We start from the raw sequence: 17215 nt of genomic DNA on the forward strand, positions 1-17215 counted from the left end.
AAATTCATTTTAAAATCGCTAAAGTTTCTGATCAGACCTTTCAACAAGTGATAAAGACAGTGTAAATAAATGCATAAAGAAATTCTCACCATAAAAATTTCGTATGGTAATGTATTTAAAACAAGACAAGTTAACACTATACTGATTTTTTGGCCTACAATTTAAAATATTAAACATAGAATAGTTTACAGGGTTAAAGAAAAACTAGAATTTCCATTATTGTGTGTGTCTGGGAAGGCAAAGGGAATGACCATTTTACATCACAGCTTTGCATGTCTTCAAAAGCAAAACATGTACCTACACTGTAACATTTAGATAAGTAAAACATACATTTATATAAATAACTGAACACAGTATTTCCAGAAAATTTATTTATAATACCCTAAATCTGGAAATAACAAAAACCATAGGCAGATCAATAGATAAAGTGTTAGTACACAGAACACAATACTACTCAGCAATAAAAAATAACATTTCACATGAGCACTAGTGTTCAATCTCAAAATAACTTTGTAGCATGAAAGAGACCAATATTTGTTAAAGATTACACACCTTATAGTGCTTACAATTTTATGAAAAATATGAACTAATCTTGTAAAGGAAGGAAAATCAATTAATGCATTTAGGAATGGGGAAGGCAGAAGGTAAATACAGGGTGTGATAAAGTAGCTTTAGAGTTGTTGTATGGAAATTAATTCAAAAATAAATAAATAATAAATAAGTAGCTTTAGAGTTGTTGTATGGAAATTAATTCAAAAATAAATAAATAATAATTCAAAAAAATAAATAAATAAAAATAAATAATAATAATAAAAATAAATAAATAATAATGGGTTGCTGGCCATTGTACTTAAGTTGGTTGGGCACCATCCCTTGCCCTGAAAGGTCACTGCTTCCATTCCAGGACAGGGAACATACTTGGCTGGATGCCCTGTAGGTGGTGCATAAGAGGAAGCTATTTGATAATTCTCATATCACCAGTTCTTTCTCTCACTCTCTCCCTCCCTCTCTTTTTAAAAAATCAATGAATATATTTTAAACATATAAAATATTTATTTAAAATAGAAAATAAGCTCTTTGTTTTATATACTCACTTCTGTAACTCTGCTTTTGCCCTAACCCAGCCGTGGGCAAACTACGGCCCACGGGCCGGATCCGGCCCGTTCAGCTGTTCTATCCGGCCCGCGGAGCCGAAAGAGCAGAGGGTTCTCTTGCTCTCCCCTCCGCTCCTTTACTTTGAATTTATATTAGTTCACACAAACACTCCATCCATGCTTTTGTTCCGGCCCTCCGGTCCAGTTTAAGAACCCATTGTGGCCCTCGAGTCAAAAAGTTTGCCCACCCCTGCCCTAACCTGTATATGGGTGAGAGATACATTTATTTCACATGTGACGGTTTTACAGTTTGATCCGTTTGTCCATGCTCAACAAATAGTACACATTAGAAAAGTGCATTTTGTTGTATGTCACTTATAAATAGCCTATCTAATAAAAGGGGAATATGCTAATTGACCTTCATGCTGTAGCAAAGATGACGGTGCCCACAGCCAAGAAGGAGGGAATATGCTAATCGACTGCCATGCCCTCAAAGATGGAAGTGCCCACAGCCACAAGATGGCGGCGCCCAGCACCCTCAGCCCCGCTGGGGTGACAGGCCTGTCAGTCCCCCAGAAGCCCAGGGATGTCTTAAGGTGCAGGCAAGCCTCGGATGGCAGCTGCCCAACCGCCCAGGGCTGCCCGAGGCTCAGGTAACCAGGGCTGGCCAAGGCTTAGGCTGCCAGCAGTGGCAGAAGCAGAGGTGTGATGGAGCATCACCTTCTCCTGATTACCGGGTCACCTCCCTCCCCTGAGGGCTCCCAGACTATGAGGGGCAGGCCGGGCTGAGGGACTCCCCCTCCAGTGCAGGAATTTTCATGCACTGGGCCTCTAGTACCAAAATAAAACCTTAAAAAGTGTACCAAATGAAGACCTAGATATCTCTGTCTTGCTAGAAAATTAAAATGGCAACCCTGTATGTGCTCTACCATCTCTCTCCTAATTTCCTGGGAGGACCACTCTTGCCTCATTGGCAGCAAATATTGCAAGCAGTGAAGACTATTGCCATCGGAATGAACAAGGTTGTTAACTGGTTACAAAAGACACATCCTTGCAGTGAGTACAGGATTATCCTTCCTCTAGCTTTGAGATTTTGTGATCAGGAAACCTTGAGGTGCATGCCCTAGATCTGTGGTCAGCAAACTGCGGCTCGCGAGCCACATGCGGCTCTTTGGCCCCTTGAGTTTTACCAAAGGCCGGCTTATGAGTACCCTAATTAAGTTAATAACAATGTACCTACCTATATAGTTTAAATTTAAAAAATTGGCTCTCAAAAGAAATTTCAATCGTTGTATTGTTGATATTTGGCTCTGTTGACTAATGAGTTTGCCAACCACTGCCCTAGATGGTCCAAGGGAATCCAAAAAACTGTGAGATTATTTTATTCTGCCAATGACTTCAGCCACAGGAACATTATGGAAGACCTGAGAATGTCTGTATGCAAAGATTACAAAGCCACAACCATTGCTCATTTGTGGGATACATTCATAAGAGGCACTTTTCATCTAATGCAATCTTTACCACTCACTATGACTACAGTGTGTATGTCTTAGTGGTGGTTCCATATAAACCTCAGAGTTATAAAAAAAATGACACCAGGGTATGAAATTTCATACATCACAGCACATGGCTCCTTTACAGTATGTGGGGAAGAATTCCCCTAAACATTGTGGAGAATTATGTAATATATCCTGTGACCAGAGACTATGATTAAGATGGTCCACAAAAACATAACAAAGGCTTCCTTTCTAGGGTGACCACTGACCTCACCAATAATAGGGGAACTGGGCTGAAAATTAGAACCACAAAGTCAAGAAGACAATTTTTTAAGGCCATAAGCAGCAATTCAGAAAAGCCAATATGGGACAAACTGATTTTCTGCCATTATTATGTGTCTTCCAAAGCACAGAAAGTTTGGGACCCCATCATATCTGTTCACCTCTCCATTCTGACAGATCACAACTTTCCTTTCTAGTCACCCCAGGCAGTGAATATAATCAACAAAATTAAAGGTACAAAAGAAAAAACACCTTTTCTGAAAGATCATAAACCAGAACAGACTACAGCAAGCAGTTTGTAGGTTGGTGAATTAGAACCTGAAACAATTCATCACAGCATATTGTGAGAACCACAATGTCCCTCATAGAGGTAGCACTTCTTAGCTGAGGATAAGCACTCTGGATGAAGCCTGCATCAGAAATAAAGGAATGAAGATACTGACAAGAGCTCAGAGTAATCATAATTTTCTCAAGCACAGGTGAGAACACAGAATACATTTGCTCTGAGCACACAGTGGTTGTGACTGATGCACCCTCTTCAGGTGAGCCATGTGTTAGCAGTGAAATCTCTTCAGCCACAAATACTCGCTGTGACATCAATCAGGTAGTAGGTTTGTGCGTGTTAGCATGTGCAATGCAGCTCCTTCAAGCCTCACTTTCATCTGAAACCTATGATGAATCAAACAGAGTGTATGTTTCATTAAAAGGAATTTAAATTCAGGTAAATGTGTCACAAAGAATCTCCTTCAGTGATATTATTCTAAGTGAGAAAAATAAAGTATTCCCTGCACATTTAAGATTTTCTCCAGGGTGAACTCAGGTGTATAACTAGGCTAGGTTTGTGGCTAAAAGATTTCTGACATTCACTACACTTATGAGATCTTTCCCCAGTGTGACCTCCATGGTGTTCCATGAGCTTAGATCTTTGGTTAAAGGACTTCCCACAATCACCAACACAGCTTTTCTCTAGTGTAAACTCTCTTGTGGTTAAGGGGTGAATATGGCACCTAAAAGACTTCTCACACACACATTTTTTAAACCTTTTGTCTCTAGTATGAACCCTGAGGCATTCAGTGACATGAGACCTTCATTTGAACAACGTCCAGCAGTCACTGCATTCCTACGTCTTTTCTCCATTGTTAACTCTGTGTTGTTTAGTGAGGTGAGCCCTTCAACAAAAGGACATCCCACATTCGCTACACTCATGCGGCTTTTCTCCAGTGTGAATTATATGATGTTGAATGAGGGTAGAGCTATGAATGAAGGAATTCCAACAATCTGTATATTCATATGGATTTTTTTCAGTGTGAACTCACTGGTGATCACTGAAGTCAGACCTTTGGCTGAAAGATTTCTCACATTTGATACACATACTTTTTTTCTCCTTACTGTGAATTCTGTGGTGTTGTATGAAGGTAGATTTTTGATTGAAGGACTTCCCACAATCATTAAACTCATGTGGCTTCTCTCCAGTGTGAAATTTGTGGTAGTTAATGAGGAGAGACCTTTGATGAAAGTACATCTCACATTCTCTACACTCAGATGGCTTTTCTCCAGTGTAAACTCTCTGATGTTGAATCAGGGTAGAGCCATGACTGAAGGACTTACCACAATCTGTAGTCTTATCTGACTTTTCTCCAGTGTTATCTCTGTGGTATTTAGTGAAATAAGACCTTCAGGAGAAGGAATTCCCACATTAACTACACACATATCTCTTTTTTCAGTGTGAATGGTATCATGTTGAATGAGGGTAGACCTTTGACTGAAGGCCTTCCCCCAATAGATATATTCATATGGCTCTTCTCCAGTGTTTAATGAGAGCAGTGTCTTACTACAGAAATTCCTCCAACCACTTCACTTATAGAGCTTTTATTCAGTGTGAATTCTCCTGTTTCTAATTAAGTTAAAGATTCTTCTAAAAACATTCCCTCAATTTTTACACTCATAATTCACTTCTCCAGAGCAGACATCCTGCTGTTGAACAACTTTCTGGTTGTGTCTGGCACTATTTTCACATTTACCACTCTGGTGAATACTATTTCCATCAATAAATTCTTGTGAAATCTCACTGCCACAGTGTGAATCCTCAGTGTAAAGAGTTGCCTGGGGCTTGAGATGATGCAAGATGGTTGAGAAGTCTTCCTAAGTCTCCTTACTGGTTGAAGGCACCCAAGGTAAGGAGAAGCTGGTCTTGGACTCAAACAAAGCCCTGTCCACATCTTCTTTCCAGGGCTTCTCTTCACTAGCATCCCTCTGTTGCTGGTGAGAATTTGCACTCAGAGAATTCTTTCACACATGAATCCCTGAAGAATGCTTTCTGCACAATGTATGCTGCTTCTAACTCGGTCAGGTGCAGGATATATTTTAACATTGAGAAACAACACTTACACAGAAGGGCATTCTGGCTTGCTGGAGCTGTGTTAGAAGCCCTGATCGGTGACTCTCCATCCACAGATACACTCTGCTCAAAAGGTGCCACCTTACTTTCATTTTCTGACAAAACCCTAAAAACAGATAATGATAAGGAAATGAATGTTGACTGTGGTGCCATGGGAATTATCTAATACTGCTAGGGTTCTTTTCCCAGCCTTACAAAGTGTTCAGCATTCTGGAGAAAGGGGCTGCATGTAGATTCACGAAGGAATCCAAGGACTAAAGATAATTTTGAAAGGCATTGGGGGTCAGAGGATCTTCAGCTGAAGGAGCTAAAGACTCCCTCCTTGACCAAGGACCTGTGCTTTTATTCAAAACAATTTGTCCTAAGGCAAGATAGAGATATACACTTCAAAGGGTAGGGTATCAAAGGATACAGAAGCATTGTCAGTTTGGGGAATAGCCTGCAGCTGGTCAGGTATTTGGCCAATAGGACACAATAAAATGCCCTGAGCTGTCTGGTAGTTAAAAATCCTATTCAGGTTTGGGGGAAGTGCCATTTATCTATTTCCAACAGGTAAACTACATATGTGGCTAACCCTTGTTGAGCCGCCCAAGCTTCACCAACCTTTTGGTGAAACTCTTGTAAGTATTACATGCTGGAATTGGTTCTCGGCATAATACAAAAGTGTATTCCGCATAATACACTGCTTCCATGCAATTATCTGAAAGTAAGACGAATGCAGGAAAGTTAACGAGAGGTTCCAGTGTCCCCAGGTCCAAGGACTAAGACAGCTGTAGGACAGTCCAAGTACACTGCTATTTTAGAGGTCAGAAGAGTGTGAGGCCCTGAAATCAGCTCATAATCCAGCACCCCTAAGCATTTCTGCCTTGGTAGAAATCTGTGGAAATAAAAAATTTGTTAAGAGCCTGGCCACCACTGCCAGGACCCATGGGCTCAGGCTGCTCAGCACCCTTGCCCAGCCAACGGGGCTACATGTCCTGGAGATGACCACATTACTTCAGGACTCAATCCTCAGTGCATACTCTTGCCAGGTACCTTATCTTTTTTTTTTTAAATATATTTTATTGATATTTTACAGAGAGGAAGGGAGGGAGAGAGATAGAGAGCTAGAAACATCGATGAGAGAGAAACATCGATCAGCTGCCTCCTGCACACCTCCCACCAAGGATGTGCCCGCAACCAATGTACATGCCCTTGACCGGAATCGAACCCGGGACCCTTGAGTCCGCAGGCCGACGCTCTATCCACTGAGCCAAACCGGTTTCGGCACCAGGTACCTTATCTTTGACAGGACTTCTCCATCCTGTCCCCAACTCCTGTCCCCTCTCTTCTAGTCTGTTCTCCTAAGCTGATTTGGGAAAAGTTGAGAACCATACCTCACACAATGTCCCTCTTTTGTTCAGGACCATCCATAGCCCCAGTTTCCTGAAAATCACAGTACAACTACTCATGCAAAACTTTAGTCACAAAACAAGGCCAGTATTCCCAAATCCTCCTGATTCATACACAATACCATGTCCTTACAAGGTGGCATTGCAGCCTGTCACAATCAACTCACAGTTCTAGATGCTGTGACCTGGGATGCAGGACCTGAGAGGCGCCCACATCCCAGGTTGGAGGTTTACATCAGGCGAGGCTGTGCCAAGTTCAGTAAGTGGAGAGGAGTCTGGGAGGCACAGAGGCCCCATTCCCCGCCTGTTTGTGCTCAACAAGCCTCACACACACCACTGCACAGGGTGATGCAGCCTCTGATGCCTGGATTGACAGGAGGCCTGGTGCTCTGAAGCCTCTGACTCTAGCGACATACCAAAGAGGTCAACCTGACCACCAGGTAAAGACACAGGAAATCCCGCCCTCACCATGTTCACCTGGATAATATGCGTCTCTACTGGCTTTCATTGGCTAAAACCAGCCATCACTAGGTGCATTTCCTTTTGTGTAATATTCTGTTTGAGGCCTCGTAGGTAGAATTTGGATGCCAGTTTATAAGGGTAATGGGTAGCCACAGATTTTTCCATGGTCTTGTCTTGAGAAGTCAAAGAATGAAACCACAGAGAACATTTCAGCAAAATTTATTACAAGCAGATTCAGACTCCCTGCGTGGGGAGGGTGGCCCAATAAAGAATTTCCCATGAAGACTTGTGGTCTAGGGGTATATATTTGCTACAAGCCTGCTCTCTATCTATCCTTGTCATCACCTAATGGATTCCCTCTATTATTATTTCCCAGCAAGGAACCTGCACTTACCCTGTTTCTATGCCCCAGTTCACCTGATTGTTTTAGACCTTCTCTAGTTTCCCACGCCTCCTGCTGTGAGTCCAGAGACATTTTATTTCTCCATGCTTGGTTCCTGTGATTAGGCTTGCTCAAACTGCCATGTCTGCCCCTGCCTGTTCCACCTGACTTTGTTTTGCCCTGGAACCCTGCGCTGTCTGCCTGTGGGTCAAGCTATCTTCTCTCACAGCCACTCACTGACCATTGGGAATACTGGTGTTTGGGAGCCTGAGTGATGCTGGGAACTGACAACATTAGGCTTCAGCGGCTGGTGGCAGGTGTCTGGGGAGTGTTGTCTAAAACTGACTTTTTGTTTGGAGACATTATTTCAGATTCTGTGAAGCTCAGAATGCTCCTTGAGGTGAAAAGTATTATTTCAATTATTTCCGAAGACTACAGATACTAATGATTTATATAGTAATATTTTCATTGACTTTTAAGGAGAGAGGGAGGGAGGGAGCGAGCAAGCGATAAATACTGATCAACTGGCCTCTGCAAGCCCCTACACTGAGGACTGAGCTCACATGGCCCCCTTCCCTGTGTCCTCACTGGGAATCCAACTGGAAACCTTTCTGGGAATGGGACCATGCTCAACCAATTGAGCCATTCCAGAAGGCCCATTTTTATTTTAATAAAAAAATATCACATTAGTAAGAGAAAAAGAAGGCTATGAGAGAATATACATAATCCTATTTGTTTCAAAACAAAATTTGAAAGGATACAAAAGAAACAATTTGACATTCCATACATGGTTAGAATATTTGTAGCCAATACAAATTGTGAAGCTATGGAGCTAACAGTTACTGAATGTTTACTACAGGTGCCAGGCCCTGGATTCAATGCTTTACATGCATTAATCCTCTCTACAACGAGAGATGGTTTAAACATCTGTCTTATAGAGAGGAAACCCAGGCTCAGAGACTCCATGTAGATTGCCTGATTATAGAGTAAATAAAAGGCAGGACCAGAAGTCAAACCCTTATGTCTCTAACCACAGCAGTCTGGCCTCTAATGCTAGGCTCTTCTGCCTCCTAGAGGGTAGAGTTTCTACTTCATAGGATTAGCCAGATTTCACACCCCTAAAGCTTTAGTGGCTTTTTGTAAAGTAGATATCTTTCTTGTTCATACCACATGTCCACCCTGGTTCTCCTGGGACTGGAATAAAGGAGGAGCCACCAGGTAGGTACCTGTTGACATTATCAGAGAAGGACAGGAAAGGTGGGAAGTCTCAGTGGTTCCAGAATCTTCTGTTAGTGGTGACAGGCTTCACTCCCACCACATTTCATTGGTCAAAGCACATCACAGAGCTGCAGCCAACCTCAGGGGGTCAGCAGCAGAACTGGTATACTTGATGGGCCTCATTAGGGCGACCATATGGTGCTGACCTCTTGTATGCTGTGCAAGAGCAAAGGAGAGGAGTGGGGACTGGTAGGAAATGACAGTGGTGACCAGTCAGGATGGTTCGCTTTCTCCTCATCGAGATGGATTTTCAAGATTCAAAGGAATGAACTTCCCAAAAAGCAGTTTGGGAAGTTGTCATGGGCAGCAAATTCAAACCAATTCTGAGTGTGACTTTGGGTAAATCCCTGGCTGCCTGGATTCCCTACTATGGTCAAGGAGAATACCCACATGTTAAGGATGTTTACTGCGAAGGGTACAGGGCTGCAAGCATTCCAGCATCCCTGTTATTTTCCATTAACATCAGTCAGTACCTGCTTCCAAGTCTCCTTATCTTTTGCATTGCCCTGGTGAGTGCTCCCAGTGAGGATGATGGTGAGAAATGCTGACAACATCAATGGCGATCCTGTGCTTTCCATTTGTTCTGTGTCTGACCCTGTGCTAAAGGGTCGCTGGATGGTTCTCCACACTGGTCCTAATTCTCCCTCCTGGCCCGTGTTGGGTTAGCCATGCACACCCAGTAGATGACCAGAGCCCAGAAGTCCAGGAGTGATGCTCCATGGAGCCCCAGGCACCTTCCTGTATTAGTTGTCAGCCTAGGTCTGACATGGCAAGGGACACCCACTCCTGGGATGTCCAGTTCCTCATTACCAGTGGGGACTTCGGAGCCAAGAAGTCTTCCCCCTCAGCTTTTCCCCACATGTATCCATCCTCATATTCCTTCACAAGGATCCTGGATTCTCCAGCTCCTTCACAGAGACTAGTGTCCTTTCCAAATGTTCCCAGTCCACTCTCTATATCTCCTGTCTGTCATCAGAGTCTTCCCCAATTCCCCACCTTCCCACAGCCTGGGACTCTCTGAACGGACCCTATGCTTAATCCATCCTTGAGAGCCAGGATGGGACCTCCATAGGGACACCAGATGCCTGAAAGAGAAGAAGGGGCTCACCTGGGGGTGGGGAAGAGGAACATATTGATATAGAGGAAGGTGCCACTACAACGCCTCTCCGGAGATTGCCTATGCACTTGCCCATGATGGGGGTGCACAGACTCAGAGAGAAACATACAGAGAACATGAGCACAGAAACACGCAGGTACAGAACACTCGCAGCCTCTGCTGGGCACTCAGGTGCTGGGCTTATGTCCAGGTTTACACAGACCCACACTGTAGACATGGGCAATACCCTGAGGACAACACACACACACACACACACACACACACACACACACGGAAACAAACAATTGGGGCCACCCAGAGTGTGCCACAGGACACGCACACAATGGGCACTCCCCCATATGCAAACAGGAAACCCCATCACCAATCCTGTCCCAACACCCCACCTCTCTGCCTTCAACCTCGCATCCCACAGTATATTGTCCCTCAGAGTCCAGGCTCCATCACCTCATTGAGGAGCAAGGGTCTGCTCAGCACAGGCCAAACTTATGGAGGGGGGAGACCACCTGTAATGGATCCCCCAATGTAGTATCATGTTGAGACTAAGCCTCTCCTTCTGGAAATGCTTGTATAGCAGAATGGGCTCACCATTGAATAAAACACAGCACCATTTACTGGAGAATCCATACTACCTCCGGGACAGATTGGGCGGTGGTAATTTTAATGAAATGAAAGTGGAAAATTACCCAGAAATGCAAAAGTAGAAAGATTCCAAAAATGCCCATGGGGCTCAGGGGAGTGTGTGGGCTGCTGAAAAGTAGGTGAACTGATTTGAGGGCCTCAAGTAGCAGGAGCTGCTTTGGAACACCTGGGAGGGATCTGGGCTCCTCAATGACCTGAATCCAAAATAGCTCAGTCTCCACCCCTGGCTGGAAGGTGCTGAGACCACAAGGCCCATGTCCAGGCCCAGAGCTTTTCCCAATCCCTTAGGGTTTAGTCTCAGGGAGCACAGATGTCATAATTACTTGTGTCTGTGCAGCTCAGACCCAGTTCCCCACCCGCCACACTGACAGCAGGGGCCCCTCCCCTCCTGTTCTCTCCTTCACTGTGTGCTCTGCCCTCATGAGAACTCTTATGGCTGGTTCCCCACAGGGTCCCTGGTCTGTGATGGTGTTCACATTTGTTGACTCATTTGGTAAAACAACACAAATGTATTGATTAGAGAGAGATAGTATTGGGGGGGGGGAAGAGAAACTCCCACTTGTTGTTCCATTAATTTTATACATTGATCATTTGATTCTTGTATGGGCCCTGAGTGAAGACAGAACCTGCAACCTTGGCATGATTGATATGTTGCTTTAATAAACTGATCTCTCTGGCCAGGGCCAAATTTATCAGGGGTTTTAAGTAAAATAAGTCACTAATGTGTCTGAGAATAGGTAGATACCAGAACCACCATGACGACAGATTGTGATAGAAGGCTAGAATAGAATTCATGAAGTTTCCTAAGTGTTGTCTTTATATGGATGTATTTGAAATAAGCTGTTACAAAGGTAGATTATGTCCTTGCAGCAGTAATTTCATATGACAATTAGGAAGCACTGAAAAGGGGAGGATTTCATTTCAGGGAGACAGGCATGTATGGAAACATAAAAGTGCTCGTTAAAAAGTGTGTTTTAGCCCAGCCAGTATAACTCAGTGGTTGAGTAATATGAACCATAGGCAATCTCCGGTTAGATTGTGGTCAGGGCACAAGCCAGGATTGCAGGCTTGATACAGAGTGTGGGGCATGCAGGAGGCAGCTGATCAATGATTCTATCTCATCGTTGATGTTTCTAGCTCTGTCTACCTTCTCTGAAATCAATAAAAGTGTCATATATATATATATATATATATATATATATATATATATATATATTCTGTTCAAATTGGATACTTTAAATCACTTACACTTTTATCAAACTTTTAAAGATGTTTAACACTTGCCACTTCCCAATAATTCAGCTGTTTTATTATAATTTTTCTTGAGCACACCTATTACTACTTGATCAGTATGCTGAAAATGAAATATAACGATGTACTACTGAAATATGTTATCGTGTCCATGTTCCATGTCATCATTTTGGCAGATTGAACCTGGTGATGATGAGAGTATTTACACCAGGGAAACTGAGAAATACTACAAACCTAGACTTCACTTAATGTGTTATTAAATGCTTAGACTTGAAGAACACTGATGGAGAATGTTAATAATGCAGATTAAACTTATAAGTGTATTGTATGAGTGGGTATTAATTTTCCATATTAATTTTTCATAGGATAAAAACTGAGAAAACAATTTTCTTTCTAGATTTGAAAACCAAGAGTTCCGTATGGCAAAGAAGTCACTTGAGTCATTGAGGAAGGAGTGAAACTCAAACACGTGTCTTAGATGCTGCACTGTCCTCCTATTGGTAAGAATGATAAATTAACTGACAAAGTAGGCAAAAGTTCCTGAGCAGACATTTTAACAAAGGAGATAAAAACAGCGTCATTTAATGCAAGAAGAAATGCTCACCATCAAGAATTCTTAGGGAAATGTTATTAAAACAAAAACAAGTGAACAGTATACTCATTTCCTGGCCTGTTACTTAAAAAATAACCATCCTATGTGCTGGCTGAGTAACGTAAACCCTGGAATTTTCACTACTGTGGGTGGGTGGGAGGCAAAGGGAATGACCATTTTAGATCACAGACCTGCCTATCTTAAAATCTAACACACTCACTGACACTGCAACAGTTAGATAAGTAAAACATACACCTGTAGGAAGAACTGAATGCGATATTCCCAGCAGTTTTATTTATAAAACCCCAAACGTGGAAATAACCGAAGCCATAGACAGATCAATGGATAAAGTGGTTTTCCATGGAATGCAATATTATTAGCAATAAAAGATTAACTATTTACATAAACATTACTGTTCAATCTAAAAATACCTGTGTAGCAAGAAGGAAGCCAGTGCTTGTTAAAAATTATACACCTTATAGTGCCTGTAAAATTATGAAAAATATGAACTAATCTATTGTAAGAGGAGGTAAATCAATGGCTGTATGGAGGACTAGATAATTCGAAAGATTGTAGAAGGGCAAGAGGTAAATACAGGGTGTGCAAAACTAGGTTTAGAGTTGTTAGTATTGAAAATAATACAACTCTTAATAAATAATAAAAGTATAAAGTCTCCCTGGCTACTGGGTCTTATATTGTTGGGCATGATCACGTTCACTGAATGGTCATTGGTTTGATTCCAGATCACGGCACATGCCCGCCTGGATCTGCAGTAGTGGGCGGGCAGGAGGCAGAAGATTGATGTTTCTCTCCCTCTGCCCTTCTCTATAAAAATCAATAAAGATACATTTAAAAATATATAAAACTAGAGGCCTGATGCACAAAATCTGTGCACGAGTGGGGTCCCTAAGCCTGGCCAGTGACCAGGGCCAATTGGGGCCTCTGGCTGCCAGAAGGGGCATTCCTTCCCAGGCTGCCGGTTGGGACCTTCCTTCCCCAGCTGCAGGCTGCAGGCCAGAGCCTTCTTTCATTCTGTGACTCCACCTGGTGGTCAGCATATGTCATAGCAAGCGACTGAACTCGCGCATTCCCAAACTACCAAGGGGACAGTGCATATTAGCCTTTTATATATATAGACTAGAGGGCGGTGCACGAAATTTGTTCATGGGTGTGTGTGTGTGTGTGTGTGTGTGTGTGTGTGTGTGTGTCCCTCAGCCCAGCCTGCACCCTCTCCACTCTGGGACCCCTCGAGGGATGTTTGACTGCCCATTTAGGTCCAATCCCATGGCAGTCAGTCATCCCTCTCACAATCCAGGACTGCTGGGTCCCAACTGCTCACCTGCCTGCCTGCCTGATTGCCCTTAACTGCTTCTGCCTGCCAGAATGATCACCCCTAACCACTCCCCTGCCAGCCTGATCTACGCTGAACTGCTCCTCTGCCGACCTGTTTGCCTGTAACTGCCCTCCCCTGCCGGCCTGGTCACCCCTAACAGCCCTCCCTTGCTCACCCGGTTGCCACTAACTGTCCTCCCCTGCAAACCTGGTCGCCCCCAACTGCCCTCCTCTGCCCTCCCTTGCCAGCCTGGTCACCCCCAAATGCCCTCCCCTGCAGTCCTGGTCGCCCCCAACTGCCCTCCCCTGCTGGCCCGGTCACCCCTAAATTCCCTTCCTTGCCAGCCTGGTCGCCCTAACTGTCCTCCCTTGCTGGCCTGATAACCCCTAACTGTCCTCCCCTGCAGGCCTGGTCGCCCCCAACCACCCTCCCCTGATGGCCCAGTCACCCCTTACTGTCCTCCCTTGCCAGCCTGGTCACTCCTAACTGCCCTCCCCTGCTGGCCTAGTCATCACCAACTACCCTTCCCTGCAGGCCTGGTCACCTCCAACTTCTCTCCCCTGGAGGCCTGGTCCCCCCAACTACCATCCCCTGCTGGCCTGGTCACCCCTAACTGCTCTCCCCTGCAGGCCTGTTTGCCCCCACTGGCTTCCCCTGCATGCCTGGTCCCCCCCACACCTGCCCTCCCCTGCAGGCCTGGTCACCCCTAACTGCCCTCTTCTACTGGCCTGGTGGCCTCCAACTTCCATCTCCTGCTGGCCTGGTTGCCCCAAACTTCCATCCTCTGCTGGCCCAGTCACCCCTAACTGCCTTCCCCTGCAGGCCTGGTATCCCCCAACTGCCCTCCCCTGCAGGCCTGGCTGCCCCCAACTGTCCTCCCCTGCTGCCCTGGTCGTCCCCAACTGCCCTCCCCTGCAGGCCTGGTCGCCCTTAACTGCCCTCCCTTACAGGTCTGGTACATCCCAAATGCCCTGCCCTGCTGGCCTGACCTCCCACAACTGCCCTCCACTGCCGGCCATCTTGTGTCCACACGGGGGCAGCCATCTTTGACCACATGGGGGTGGCCATCTTGTGTGTTAGAGTGACGGTCAATTTGCATATTACTGTTTTATTATATAGGATTATATAGGATAGTTATTTAAAATAAGAAAATAAATTCTATGTTTTGCATACTCACAATTGTAAGCATACTTTTGCCCCACCATGAGTATGAGTAACAGAGAAGCATATTTCACATGTGATGGTTTCTGAGCTTTATCCATATGTTCAACCTCCCCAAACAGTACACATTAGAAAAGGAATTTTCATTGCATGTCAGTTATACAAATACCTAAGTAAAACTTTAAAATGTGGTTCCCAATAAAAACACAGATGTCTCTGTTGTTAGAAAATTAAGATGGCAATTCTATATAGGCACTAGTGGCCCGGTGCACGAAATTCGTGCACTTGGGGGTTGGGCGGTCCGTCAGCCTGGCCTGTGCCCTCTTGCAGTCTGGGAGCCCTGGGCGGATGTCCACGGCTTATGGGCCTAAGCTATCAGTGGGACATTCTTAGCATAGCCACGAAGGCGGGAGAGGCTCCCACCACTGCCGCTGTACTCGCCAGCCATGAGCCCAGCTTCTGGCTGAGCAGCGCTCCCCCTGTGGGAGCACACTGACAACCAGGGGGCAGCTCCTTCGTTGAGTGTCTGCCGCCTGGTGGTCAGCGCGCATCATAGTGACCGGTCATTCCACAATTCGGTCATTTGCATATTAGCCTTTTATTATGTAGGAGGATAATGTAGACGAGGCCCCCTAGAATCATAAGAAATGCAAAAATTTCACTGTTAACTCATTCTCGAATTGCCTCCACTTTAAATCAAATTGCCCCCTTCCCGTGGGGTGTGTGCTGTACCTTGGGAAGCACTAGGCTTGACACTTTTCCTCTCTGAGCTTCAGATCTGAATACATATGCACATACCATGGGAATTGTAATCTCTTCTCCGCCTACCTCACTGGGTTGTCATGAGGATGTTCTGAGCTAATAAACCTAGAAATGTTTCATCAAGTAAGTGATGTCTAAATGGGAAGGGATTGTTATTTTTAAGCTCACGGGCACCCTCACAGGTAGAAGGTGCTGATTAGGGGAGGAGGGCATGATCGTTTCCTGGGACTGTAGCTATGGAAGCTTTGCAGAGGGTTCTGCAGGCCTCCAAGGAGAGGGCTCTGGCCAGAAGCCCTGCAGTGGTGGTCGGCCCTGGAGGCAATGGCGGGGGCAGGGCGTTAGGGGTTTGGCGAGGCCGAAGGGGAAGTAACTGTCAAACCTTCCCGCTTGGTGCCATTCTTTAAATTGCACGTGGTTGTTTCGCAGCTGTACCTGCTCAGGGTGGGGCTCCAATCTCCTGGGGGGCAGGGGGCGCATGGGCCAGCGCAGAGCCAGGTGGGCTAGGAGGGTGGGTTCAGCTGCGCCCCCGGTGAGGTTCACTGTGCTTCCACTGCAGAGACGGTGCTGCTGCTGTTGGGGGAAAAGGTCTGACCCTGGGGGGTCGCTCAGGCCTGCCTCCACCCGGGTCTGGAATTGTAGGGAGGAGAGGCATGCCCGGCCCAGCAGAGGGGGCCCACAGTGGTGGGCCACGGGCGCCTTGGGGGCACTGACGGGTGGTCGCCAGCATACTACTGCTGTGGGTGCCCCTGGTGGGGGTGGCGGGGGAAGAGATTGGGAGTCACAGGTGTGGGCTGCAGCTACCCCCAAGGCTGGGTCCTCTCCCTGTCTGGTCAACCTCCCCATTTCCTCAGGGGTGCTGGGGTAGGGTGTCCGTGCAGGGGGATTGGAAGAGCTCCCCGTGGCCACTTCCACTTCCTTCTTTGCAGTCCGGGGTCCTGTCAGGCACTCTCCTCAGAACCCTGGGAACTTGGCTCCGGCCGCCTGCCCCCTGCTGCACGTGCAGCCTCCTGCTGGTATGTCAATATGCAAATTGGTCATTACTGGGACACCATAATGGAAAATTAGCATATTACCTTTCTTTACGTATAGATGACCATCTCTCTCCTCATTTCCTGAGAGAATCACTGTTGCCTCTGTGGCAGCAAATATTGTCCAGAAGTGAAGACTACTGCCATCAGAATCATCAAGAATGCTGAATTGTCACAAAACACACAACCTGGGACTAATTACACAATTATCCTTCCTCTAGCTTTGAGTTCCTGCCTGTTGTGATAACCTTGAGGTGAACACCATACAGGGGCCCAGGGAATCCACAAAACCATGACATTCTTTTCACAACCAATCACTTCAGCTACAAAAAGGACAAACAAGACTCAGGACTGGGTCATTTGTGGATAATGTTCAGAAGAGGCAATTTTCATCCAATGCACTGCCATCTCTTTCACTCACTATGAAAACAGTGTTTGTCCTAATATTAGTTGTACTTCACAGTGTAACAACAAATGAAACCAGCCTATGCAATGTCACACAAAATGGCACTGGGCTCCTTTGCAGTATGTAAGACATACTATGAACAG

At 45.4% G+C, this 17215-nt stretch overlaps 1 protein-coding gene and 1 long non-coding RNA gene across 2 annotated transcripts in view; both read right to left on the reverse strand.

Moving 5' to 3' along the window:
• Positions 1-17215, reverse strand: part of LOC308239138 (zinc finger protein 548-like) — an 80098-nt gene that overhangs the window by 58416 nt on the left and 4467 nt on the right. The window lies entirely within an intron of this gene.
• Positions 346-5377, reverse strand: LOC308239139. Its single transcript, XR_013959698.1, has 2 exons — positions 5261-5377; positions 346-3541 (listed from the first exon to the last, which is right to left on the reverse strand). It is a non-coding gene; the product is annotated as an uncharacterized lncRNA (long non-coding RNA).

Source organism: Plecotus auritus (genome assembly GCF_963455305.1).
Source record: "Plecotus auritus genome assembly, chromosome: 15".
Taxonomy (NCBI): Eukaryota; Metazoa; Chordata; class Mammalia; order Chiroptera; family Vespertilionidae; genus Plecotus; species Plecotus auritus.